The 13,324-nt window shown below is 45.4% G+C and overlaps 1 protein-coding gene across 1 annotated transcript in view; it reads right to left on the bottom strand.

Annotated features, from left to right (window-relative positions):
- ATP7A (ATPase copper transporting alpha) overlaps positions 1 to 13,324 on the bottom strand; it is a 109,991-nt gene that overhangs the window by 75,837 nt on the left and 20,830 nt on the right. The window contains exon 2 of the mRNA XM_067471685.1: positions 8,849 to 8,981. The gene's annotated coding sequence lies outside the window, so the exon portion shown is untranslated. The remainder of the gene's footprint in view (positions 1 to 8,848; positions 8,982 to 13,324) is intronic.

Raw genomic sequence — 13,324 nt, 5'->3', positions numbered from 1 at the left:
TAAAGGCCATCCACTCCAACTCCCTTCATTACGTCAAGAAAGCGTAATCCAAGTTCTCCTGACAAAGAGCCATCCAGCCATAGAGATAGATAGATAGATAGATATGTATTGTCGAAGGCTTTCATGGCCGGAATCACTCAGTTCTTGTGGGTCTTTTTGGGCTATATGGCCATGTTCTAGAGGCATTTCTCCTGACGTTTCGCCTGCATCTATGGCAAGCATCCTCAGAGGTCTGAGGTCAGACCTCTGAGGATGCTTGCCATAGATGCAGGCGAAACGTCAGGAGAAATGCCTCTAGAACATGGCCATATAGCCCAAAAAGACCCACAAGAACAGATAGATAGATAGATAGATAGATAGATAGATAGATAGATAGATAGGGAGTTGTAGTTGCTGGGATTTATAGTTCACCTACAATCAAATAGCATGATAGAATTGAACCAACTGGGGCATACAGGCCTCCCGTGACCAACAGAAAACACTAGAAGGGTTTGGTGAGCATTGACCTTGAGTTTGGGAGTTGTAGTTCACCTACATCGAGAGATTACCATGGACTCAAACAATGATGGATGTGGACCAAACTTGGCATGAATATTCCATATGCCCAAATTTGGGCATATTGAGTACCTGTGCCGAGTTTGGTCCAGATCCATCATTGTTTGAGTCCACAGTGCTCTCTGGATGTAGGTGAGCTACAACTCCCAAACTCAAGGTCAATGCCCACCAAACTCTTCCAGTATTTTCTATTTGCTCATGGGAGTTCTGTGTGCCAAGGTTGGTTCAGTTTCCACCACTGGTGGCATTCAGAATGTTTTTTGATTGTAGGCGAACTATAAATCCCAGCAACTATAACTCCCAAATGACATCCATCCCCTCCAACTCCACCAGTATTCAAACTTGGGCGTATTGGGTATTTGTGCCAAATTAGGTCCAGCAAATGAAAAGACATCCTACATATCAGATATTAGGAGCCCTCGGTGGCGCAGTGGGTTAAACCCCTGTACCAGCAGGACCAAAGACCGACAGGTCACAGGTTTTAATCCGGGGAGAGGTGGATGAGCTCCCTCTATCAGCTCCAGCTCCTCATGTGGGGACATGAGAGAAGCCTCCCACAAGGATGATTAAAAAAACATCAAATCATCTGGGCGTCCCCTAGGCAACGTCCTTGCAGACGGCCAATTCTCTCAAAACAGAAGCGACTTGCAGTTTGTCAAGTCACTCCTGGCACAACAAAAAAAAAATCAGATATTTATATGACGATTCACAACAGTAGCGAAATTACAGATATGAAGTAGCAACGAAAATAATGTTATGGTTGGGGGTCACCACAACATGAGGAACTGTATTAAGGGGTCGCGGCGTTAGGATGGTTGAGAGCCACTATTCTAACCTAATTGGATTTACATATTTCTTTAAAGTGCTTTTTTACTTGCTGCTTTTAAATTAACTTCAATGAAAGGATTGTTGTCAGGGGGCTTTTCCTGTCCTGGAGTGCAACACACACACAAAGCCAACTGAAACCTATTGCTTCGTAATCATACCCAAAACCTACAGTCTGGCAGGGCTAAGAAAAATAAATTATCACTCTCACACAGATGGCAAGCTATTCAACCTCAGCAGACTGAAAGCCAAAACCAAGGTTACAACAACATCTGTTATAGAACTCCAGTATGCTGATGACAACGTCTTCTGTGCGCATTCAGAAGAAGATCTACAAGCCACTCTAAACACCTTTGCAGAAGCATACGAGAAGCTCGGCCTGTCATTGAACATTGAAAAAACCAAGGTGCTGTTCCAGCAGTCGCCAGCCATCCCCTCTCTAATGCCAGATATATAGCTTAATGGTGTAACATTAGAAAATGTTGATCATTTCCGCTACCTTGGGAGCCACCTCTCCACCAAAATCAACATCGACACCGAAATACAACACCGCCTGAGCTCTGCAAGCGCAGCATTTTTCCGAATGAAGCAGAGAGTGTTTGAGGACCGGGACATCCGTAGGGAGACCAAGGTGCTTGTTTATAAAGCTATTGTCCTCCCAACCCTGCTCTATGCCTGTGAGACGTGGACAGTCTACAGACATCAAATGCAACTCCTGGAACGATTCCATCAGCGCTGCCTCCGGAAAATCCTGCAAATCTCCTGGGAAGACAGGCAGACAAACGTCAGTGTGCTGCAAGAAGCAAAGACCACCAGCATTGAAGCGATGGTCCTCCAACATCAACTCCGCTGGACCAGCCACGTTGTCCGGATGCCCAACCACTGTCTCCCAAAGCAGTTGCTCTACTCTGAACTCAAGAACGGAAAACGGAATGTTGGTGGACAGGAAAAGAGATTTAAAGATGGGCTCAAAGCCAACCTCAAAAACTCTGGCATAGACACTGAGAACTGGGAAGCCCTGGCCCTCGACCGCTCCAGCTGGAGGTCAGCTGTGACCAGCAGTGCTGCAGAATTTGAAGAGGCACGAATGGAGGGCGAAAGGGAGAAGCGTGCGAAGAGGAAGGCGCGTCAAGCTAACCCCGACCGGGACCACCTTCCACCTGGAAACCAATGCCCTCACTGCGGAAGAAGATGCAGAGCAAGAATAGGGCTCCACAGCCACATACGGACCCACAAGAATGTTGGAAGACAATCATCCTCGGAAAACGAGGATCGCCTAAGTAAAGTAAGAACCAAGCCCTGACCAAGTCCAGATTTATGGACCACTTCCTTCTTCGAAAGCACGTAATCAACAAGGTGCAAGCAATGGGAAGTGCCCGAAATGCTGCAGAGATTGTGCCACGCCAAGGACACGATAGACTTAGATTGCCGACTGTTGTCTTATTGGGTGCGTTGCCCTTCATACCAGCCACCTCAGCACCCAAGGACAGATCTGAGAAAGCGCCTTAAAACAATACCATACTTAACCAGGAAAATAGCGACAGGTTCCAAAGATCATCCACCCCACGCCTTGGTTCAGACAATAATCAGCCTCAAAGCCACTTGTCGCTTTCATATAGAGCTAGCAGTCCATTATCAATATCAAGAGCATTGCTTGCATGGACAATAAAGGAGCAGTTAATGGTTTTACAGGCCTGTGAATCACTGTTGTGGGAACAGGGATGTGGGAGAAAACGTACCACTCTAAACCAGGCACAGGCAAAGAATGCAGATTCCCTGGGAGGTCCAACAAGATGCTTCTTGTTGGAGTTCAGCTACAGACCAATCTCTCTGTTGTGCCACCTCTACAAAGTTCTGGAGAGACTTATTTTGCATAGAATTACAGAAAAAATATGTCCCCAACTATAAGGCCTCAGGAAGTTCGATTTAAACGAAGATTCAACTTAAGAAAGGCAGATTGGACTAAATTCTCAGACAAGAGGAAGCATTCTCACCAATGCTTCCTCTTCATCTTGGAAAGAAGTGACAAGTGGAGTGCCGCAGGGTTCCGTCCTGGCCCCTGTCCTGTTCAACATCTTTATTAACGACTTGGATGAAGGGCTAGAAGGCAGGATCATCAAGTTTGCAGACGACACCAAATTGGGAGGGATAGCCAATAGTCCAGAGGACAGGAGCAGAATTCAAAACGATCTTGACAGATTAGAGAGATGATGGGCCAAAACTAACAAAATGAAGTTCAACAGTGACAAATGCAAGATACTCCACTTTGGCAGAAAAAATGAAATGCAAAGATACAGAATGGGGGACGCCTGGCTCGAGAGCAGTACATGTGAAAAAGATCTTGGAGTCCTCGTGGACAACAAGTTAAACATGAGCCAACAATGTGATGTGGCGGCAAAAAAAGCCAATGGGATTTTGGCCTGCATCAAGAGGAGCCTAGTGTCTAGATCTAAGGAAGTAATGCTACCCCTCTATTCTGCTTTGGTTAGACCACATATGGAATATTGTGTCCAAATCTGGGCACCACAATTCAAGAGAGATATTGACAAGCTGGAATGTGTCCAGAGGAAGGCGACTAAAATGATCAAGGGTCTGGAGAACAAGCCCTATGAGGAGCGGCTTATGGAACTGGGCATGTTTAGCCTGAAGAAGAGAAGGCTGAGAGGAGATATGATAGCCATGTATAAATATGTGAGAGGAAGCCACAGGGAGGAGGAGGGAGCAAGCTTGTTTTCTGCTTCCTTGGAGACTAGGACGCGGAACAATGTCTTCAAACTACAAGAGAGGAGATTCCATCTGAACATTAGGAAGAACTTCCTGACTGTGAGAGCCGTTCAGCAGTGGAACTCTCTGCCCCGGAGTGTGGTGGAGGCTCCTTCTTTGGAAGCTTTTAAGCAGAGGCTGGATGGCCATCTGTCAGGGGTGATTTGAATGCAATATTCCTGCTTCTTGGCAGGGGGTTGGACTGGATGGCCCATGAGGTCTCTTCCAACTCTTTGATTCTATGATTCTATGTTAGATGACATGATCACATCGGCCGCGCCAATCCCTGAGGAATACGAGCATTTTATTGAAATTGTGAAAACCTGCTCACGGGCCTCCATACCGAGAGGCTGCAGAACCAACTACCTTCAGGGCATTACTCCTGAAACAGCTGCCTTGTTGGAAAACTATTACAGGCTCCACAACGAAGACCCATTTAGTGAGCAGACCCTTCTTCAGGCAGCGCAGAGCATCGTGTCCTCCATCTCTGAAGCCAAGAAAGAACAGTGGATCAAGCTCATCACAGAGGTCGACATGGGCAGGAGCAGCCAGAAGGCGTGGAGGCTGCTGAGACGGCTGAGCAACGATCCCTCACAAACTAATACCCATGCCAACATAAAGGCAGATCAGATCGCACACCAACTCTTGAAGAACGGGAAACCCAACCTTGCCACCAAAGTAGGAAAGAAACCAATAGCCAGACAACCAGAGATTGAGAACAACAACCTCCATGAACCCTTTACATCTACTGAATTGGACATGGCTCTCAATAAATGTAAAAATGGCAAAGTAGCAGGCCTGGATGATCTACGGATGGAACAAATCAAGAACTTTGGCCCAAAAGCAAGGCGCTGGCTGCTGGAGCTGATGAACAACTGCACTGCATCCTGTCAGATCCCCAAAATCTGGAGGAAAGCAAGAGTCATCGCCATCTTGAAGCCAGGCAAAGACCGTAATGACCCAAAAAGCTACAGATCAATCTCCCTGTTGTGCCACCTCTACAAAGTTCTGGAGAGACTTATTTTGCATAGAATTACAGAAAAAATAGACCCACGTCTGATCCCACAGCAAGCTGGCTTCAGGAAAGGCAAAAGCTGCACATCACAAGTGCTGAAAGGCAGCAGATCACAGGAGCTGTCTTCATAGACCTGTCAGCAGCCTATGAGACTGTGAACCACCGCCTCCTCCTGAGAAAAATGTATAGTATCACAAAGGACGACCACCTCACCCGCCTCATAGGAAACCTGCTGCAAAACAGGAGCTTCTTTGTTGAGTTCCAGGGCCAGAGAAGCAGATGGCGGAAACAGAAGAATGGCCTGCCTCAGGGGAACGTGCTTGCTCCATCCATGTTCAACATTTACACAAATGACCAGCCACTGCCAGAAGGGACAGAGAGTTTCATCTATGCTGATGATCGTGCCATCACTGCTCAAGCTGGGAGCTTTGAGATGGTAGAACAGAAGCACTCCAAAAATCTAGGTGCTCTTACTGCCTATTACAGGGAAACCAGCTGATCCCTAATCCATCTAAAACACAGACATGTGCCTTTCACCTTAAGAACAGACAAGCATCCCGAGGTCTGAGGATTATTACCTGGGAAGGAATCCCACTGGAGCATTGCAGCGCACCCAAATACCTGGGAGTCATACGAAAGCTGACAGGCACAGCCTGGGGATCACAACCAGACACAGTGAAGACATCTGCCCTTGCGCTATGCTACTCTGCTGCTGAGTACGCATGCCCAGTGTGGAACACATCTCACCACACTAAAACAGTAGATGTGGCTCTTAATGAGACATACCGCATTATCACGGGGTGTCTGCGCCCTACACCACTGGAGAAATTATACTGTGTAGCCGCAAGAAGCCGAGCAGCTGCATTTTGTACCAACTTGAGCTTCCGGATCACTGACAAAGGAAGGCCAATGTAGTGGGTGTTACAGTAGTCAAGCCTCGAGATGACTGTCACCTGGATCACCGTAGCCAGGTCGTTCCTAGATAGGAAGGGAGCCAGTCGCCTAGCCTGACGAAGATGGAAAAACGCAGATCTGCTCACAGCAGAGACCTGGGCCTCCATTGTGAGCAGAGGGTCCAATAAAACACCAAGGCTTCTTACAGAAGGTGACGGACGTAGTGTCTCGCCATCCAGGGTAGGCAGCTGGATCTCCCTCCCACCCGGGCGGCCCAGCCAAAGGATCTCCGTCTTCGCTGGGTTCACCCTCCACCTGCTGGCACGCAACCATCCAGTCACGGTGTCAAGGCACGGATGGAAATTTTCGGGTACAGAGTCCGGCCGGCCCTCCATCCTCAGAATGAGCTGAGTGTCATCAGCATACTGGTGGCATTCCAGCCCAAAGCTCCGCACCAGTTAGGCAAGCGGTCGCATGTAGATGAGAGAGAATAGCTCCCTGCGGGACCCAGCAAGTTAGCGGAGATCTCTCGGAAACCATCCCTCCCCTCACCACTTGCTGTCCCTGATTCTGGAGGAAGGAGGACACCCATTTAAGGGGTACCCCCCTCACCCCAGTCATGGCTAGGCGGTGGGTCAAAAGATTGTGATCGACCGTATCAAATGCTGCTGTGAGGTCCAATAACACGAGCAGCGCTGATCCGCCTTGATCCCCTTCGGGGTGAGAAGGGCGGGGTACAAGAACCCCAAATAAATAAATAAATAAATCTGGCAGCGAAGCTGATCTGTGATGGCAACTAGCACAGTCTCCGTCCCGTGCCCACTACGGAAGCCGGACTAGAAGGGATCGAGTTCTTTTATTAAAGCTCAGTAAAATAGCCAGTACAAATAAATGCTTGTAAATAAATAAGAAAGTTCCAAAAAGTAATAAGTCCATAAAAAACAGTAACACAAAGCAATGTCCACATAAGGAATAAAAGCAATCCAAGACAGCATTAATCCAGACAGGAATCAGACAGGATGCAAAGACAATCCAAAAGGCTAAAAAACTTCACAGAAATAGGAACAGGATTTCCATGGCACATGAACTTGGTTTCCAAACAATGCCTGATCTACCAGGTGTTCCCTTGAGGCAAACCTTATAGCCCAAAACTCAGAAATTGGTTTAGTTTCCCCCCACATTTCCCCCTTATCAGACAAAGTCTTTCGGAGCGACATAAACACTGGGTTTGCTGCCGATCCGGGCTAATCTCCAGCCGCCTATTTTTCAGCTCCCTACCTGGCTGCTCATTAAAATTCCCAGGTGTCAGATTGTTTTCCAAACCCAAATCTTGAGAGCTCACAGAGAGAGGGAGTGAACCATCATTGCTAGGCCCAGCAGGGATATTCTCATGAGAAACTGCCCTTTGCACTGCGGCCTCTCTGTCATTGTCTGCCTCAAAATCATTGACCAAACCATCTCCATCTTGTACCTCAGCCTTAGCATCATCATTGCTCTCATCATTTCCCTCATCATTTCCCACATCAGGATCCTGAAACACAAACACAGGCTGATTCCCAACAATGGGAATGTTCCTGAAGGGTTTGGGGATGATGGTATGGTCCCTGGAAGAGGGTCTGAATTGCTACCAGAGAATTCCCATGATTTTGAGCCTGAGAAAAGCTCAGCACCTGGCCCATCTCCTGAAATTAATGAGCCAGTAGATAGAATGCATGTTTTTAGTTAGCACAACTCAATCTCTCAGGCATTCTGCCAGGCTGAGAGAAAGATTGATAACAGAGTCAAGGCTGAAACGAAATCTGTTCCTGGCCATTTGGGGCAATGAGCAGATTAGGGGATAAAAGTGCCAAGTACAGAATCTGTAATTCAGACGAAGCAACGTTGGAAATTGAGTCAAGACATATTTCACGGTCCTTGGAAGACTTGTCTTGGATAGATTCATGTGTTAAGTGCTTTTTTTGATTAATGGTTCAAGTTTTGGAGTATTACAAAGAATCAAAGAATCAAAGAGTTGGAAGAGACCTCATGGGCCATCCAGTCCAACCCCATTCTGCCAAGAAGCAGGAATATTGCATTCAAATCACCGCTGACAGATGGCCATCCAGCCTCTGTTGAAAAGCTTCCAAAGAAGGAGCCTCCATCACACTCCGGGGCAGAGAGTTCCACTGCTGAATGGTTCTCACAGTCAGGAAGTTCTTCCTCATGTTCAGATGGAATTTCCTCTCTTGTAGTTTAAATCTCCTCTCTTGTACCTTGGAAGTTTCTGGATTTGTTTTTTTATGAACTCTGATGGCCTAATTTCTTGGACTATTTGTTCTTGCTTATCTTTCTACCTAATTGGATTTACCTATTTTTATGGAGTGCTTTTTACTGCTACTACTTTTAAACTATCTTCAATAGACGGCTTGCATTTCTATTCTGGTGTTTAAAGTCAGAGGGCTTTCCTGGCCTCTGACTTTAAACACCCCACAGCTGAATAGAAATGCAACCCTTCTACAACCCACCACAAAAACAGAGTAAAACATTAAAGAAGATTCTTGGACCCTGTAATGTGATCCCCCAAAATGTGTTGGATATAAACAACCACACTAGGATTAGGTAAAATCATCCCCGTAACAGTCAATTGCCATATCAGAAATTAATCTTGCCCGGATTCTCAATGCTGCCAGGGCCAAAGGAGACACCTTGTGAGCAACCACGCAATTTTTCAAAATATCCCCTTGCCTGATAGAAATGCCTGCACAAGATAAAAAACATTCTGAACAGTTGTAACGCTAATTGAAGAATCGCTATTACCTTTGTAATGCACACAAAGAGGAGGAGGTTCACATGTTGACAAGTCTAGCGGACGGAAAAGTTTCTGTTCTTCCTCTATGCAGTTGCCGATCCGCCATCTGAAATCAGACGTGACCCATAACATCTAGAAAGTCTGCAAGGAGAAAGAGAAGAGTTTCGTATTTCCAAAAGACGCCTTTTTTCTAATCACTGGGTCTCCAAGCTAGTTGCTCCATCAATTTGTCTCAACCCTGGAGTCAAAGGCTCAGCGATTCTCCCATGGGAACTTGATAAGAATAGAGAACTAAGTGTTGGATTATACGGGCCATGATTTATAATTGCTAACACAACCCACACGACGAGAACTAGCTCATTATCTCACTAAGCAGCAGCATAAATGGATTAATTATGGTCAGGAAAACAAATGAAAGTGGAGCATGAGAAAAACAAATCAGAAGTGTTTATCAAGTCAAGCAAGTCAACTTTATTTATGGGTTGTTGTAGGTTTTTTGGCCATATGGCCATGGTCTAGAGGCATTTTCTCCTGACATTTCGCCTGCCTCTTTGGCAAGCATCCTCAAAGGTAGTGAGGTCCGTTGGAAGTAGGAAAATGGGTTTATATATCTGTGGAATGACCAGGGTGGGACAAAGGACTCTTGTCTGCTGGAGCTAGGTATTAACTTTATTTATACCCCATCCCATCTCCCCTTGGGGACTCAAGGTGGCTCATAACATAAATAGCAGCTGTTCTATGCCATACAATACACAGTGAAAATACAAAAACATTGATTTTTGTCATTTGGGAGTTGTAGTTGCTGGGATTTATAGTTCACCTACAATCCAAGAGCATTGTGAACCCCACCAATGACGGAATTGAACCACACTTGGCACACAGAACTCCTATGAAACAACAGAAAATACTGGAAGGGTTTGGTGGGCATTGACCTTGAGTTTTGGAGTTGTAGTTCACCTACATCCTCAGAGTATTGTAGACTCGAACAACGATAGATCTGAACCAAACTTGGCACAAATACTCAATATGTAAACACTGGTGGAGGTTGGAGAAAATAGACCTTGATATTTGGGAGTTGTTGTTGTTGTGATTTATAGTTCACCTACAATCAGAGCACTCTGAACTCCACCAATGAACTCTACAATCAAATTATGGAATTGAACCAGACTTGGCACAACAGAACTCCTATAAACCAACAGAAAATACTGGAAGGGTTTGTTGGGCATTGATCTTGAGTTTTGGAGTTGTAGTTCACCTCCATCCACAGAGTATTGTGGACTCAAACAACGATAGATCTGAACCAAACTTGGCACAAATACTCAATATGTAAACACTGGTGGAGGTTGGAGAAAATAGACCTTGATATTTGGGAGTTGTTGTTGTTGTGATTTATAGTTCACCTACAATCAAAGACAGTCTGAACCCCACCAGTGAACTCTACAATCAAACGATAGAATTGAACCAAACTTGGCACACAGAACTATAAACCAACAGAAAATACTGGAAAGGTTTAGTGGGCATTTACCTTGAGTTTTGGAGTTGTAGTTCACCTCCATCCACAGAGTATTGTGGACTCAAACAATAGATCTGAACCAAACTTGGCACGAATAATCAATATGTAAACACTGGTGGAGGTTGGAGAAAATAGACCTTGATATCTGGGAGTTGCTGTTGTTGTGTTTTATAGTTTACCTACAATCAAAGAGCACTCTGAACTCCACCAGTGAACTCTACAATCAAACGATGGAATTGAACCAAACTTGGCACACAGAACTCCCATGAACCAACAGAGAATACTGGAAGGGTTTGGTGGGCATTGACCTTGGGTTTTGGAGTTGTAGTTCATCTACATCCTCTGTACTGTGGACTCATACTATGATGTAAACACTGGTGGAGTTTGAAGAAAATAGACTTTGACATTTGGGAGTTGTCGTTGCTGAGATTTATAGTTCAATTACAATCCATTAGACAAATTGACACCAAATTTGGACACAAGACACCTCTCAGGCCAACGAGTGTCCATCACTCATAAAAACATTGAAAACCGGCAGAAGAGACTTAAAAAGCCAAAAAACAAAACAAAAAATACAATGCATGCACAAAACCACATACACCAATATGTACACACACATATATGTGTATATATATATATATACACACAAAACACATATACACAGAAAGGGGGAAGGAAGGAGAGAAGGAGGGAGAGAAAGAGGGGGAGAAGAAGAGAAAGAAGGAGGGAAGGAGAGAAAGAAGCAAGGAAGGGTAGAGAAGGAAGGAAGAAGGAGGGAGAGAAAGAGGGAAAGGAGAGAAGGAAAGAAAGGTAGGGAAGGAAGGAAGGAGAGAAGGAAATAAAAAGTGAAAGAAGGAAGGAATGAGAGGAAAGGAATGAAGGAGAGAAGGAACAAAAAGAGAAAGAGGGAGGGAGGGAAGGAAGGTAGGAAGGAAGGAAAGAAAGAAAGAGAGAAGGAAGGATGGAACTAAAAAGCAAAGGAAGGGAGGAAAGAAACAGGTAGAGAAGGAAGAAAGAAAAAGGGAAAGAAGAAGGAAAAGAAAAAGAGGGAAGGAAGGAGAGAAGAAAAGGAAAGAAAGAAGGAAGGAAGGTTTGGCCACAGTCACTCATAAAAATACTGAAAAGTACAGCGGAAGAGACTTAAAAAGCCAAAAAAAAAAAAAAACTTTACAACGCATGCGCATAACCACATAAATACACATATGCACCAATATATAAATACACACATTTACACATATATACACACACAAAACACATATACACAGACTGGGCCACAGCAACGCGTGGCAGGAGACGGCTAGTGTATAATAAATTAAATTCTGGGCACCACAATTGAAGAAAGATATTGACAAGCTGGAATGTGTGTCCAGAGGAGGGCGACTCAAATGATCAAGGGTCTGGAGAACAAGCCCTATGAGGAGCGGCTTGGGGAGCTGGGCATGTTTAGCCTGAAGAAGAGAAGGCTGAGAGGAGATATGATGAGAGCCATGTATAAATATGTGAGAGGAAGCCACAGGGAGGAGGTGGGAGCAAGCTTGTTTTCTGCTTCCTTGGAGACTAGGACGCAATGGAAGAATGGCTTCAAACTACAAGAGAGGAGATTCCATCTGAACACGAGGAAGAACTTCCTGACTGTGAGAGCCGTTCAGCAGTGGAACTCTCTGCCCCAGAGTGTGGTGGAGGCTCCTTCTTTGGAAGCTTTGAAACAGAGGCTGGATGGCCATCTGTCAGGGGTGATTTGAATGCAATATTCCTGCTTCTTGGCAGAATGGGGTTGGACTGGATGATGGCCCATGAGGTCTCTTCCAACTCTTTCATTCTATGATTCTATGAAATGCACTACATCAAGGACTCAGCCCACTTCATAGAAAAAAAGAGCAAGGTCAAGCTAAACACCAACAACAAACTGATCCGCTTCGGTGTGGTGTCACCATCACACTAATCAACCAGAATTTCCAGAAGACATCTCAGCCCATTTTCACCATTGCCTCACCACAAGCTACTTCCAGTGGGTCAACTATGAAACAGAAAAGATGGAGTAGCCTTGGGGAGCCCTCTCAGCCCAGTCATAGCTAATTTCTACATGGAACACTTTGAAAAACAAGCCCTGGAAACAACAACAAAAAAGCCCACTCTATGGTTCAGATATGTGGATGACACCTTCACCATCTGGAGCCATGGAGGAGAAGAACTCAAAACGTTCCTGGACCACCTCAACAGCATCCATGCAAACATCCGAACTCAAGAATGGAAAACGGAATGCTGATGGGCAGGAAAAGAGATTTAAAGATGGGCTCAAAGCCAACCTTAAAAACTCTGGCATGGACTCTGAGAACTGGGAAGCCCTGGCCCTTGAGTGCTCCAGCTGGAGGTCAGCTGTGACCAGCAGTGCTGCAGAATTTGAAGGGGCACAAAAGGGAGAAACGTGCCAAGAGGAAGGCACGTCAAGCCAACCCCGACTGAGACCGCCTTCCACCTGGAAACCAATACCCTCACTGCGAGAGAAGATGCAGATCCAGAATAGGGCTCCACAGTCACCTACGGAGCCACCACAAATACACTAATTCTGGAGAACCATCCTACTCAGACAATGAGGTAAAGTAAAGTAAATATCCAATACATCATGGAAAAAGTAAAGTAAATATCCAATTCACCATGGAAAAAAAAGGAAATGAAGGAAAAGTGCCTTTTCTGGATGTTATGTCAGAGTAAAATTTGGGGGTGTATGCGCAACGGAAGAGGTTGCTAGATCAAAGAGACACAGGACTCCAAAAATTCCAGGACTCTGCAGTTTCTCAGTTTCAAAAATAACACAAAGTTTACTAAGTCTATCTACACACGTCCATTCTAAGCGGGCATTCATCAGGAACTACAAAGCACAGCACAAAACAGTTTTCTGAACATCTGCTTATCTCACTTCACTCGCCGGACCCTCTCTCTTTTTTCCCAGCCAGAGAACGCGTTATCTTGC

This window comes from Anolis sagrei, chromosome 10 (assembly GCF_037176765.1).
Source record: "Anolis sagrei isolate rAnoSag1 chromosome 10, rAnoSag1.mat, whole genome shotgun sequence".
In the NCBI taxonomy this organism is placed as follows: Eukaryota; Metazoa; Chordata; class Lepidosauria; order Squamata; family Dactyloidae; genus Anolis; species Anolis sagrei.
This window is presented reverse-complemented; position numbering and strand designations above follow the sequence as displayed.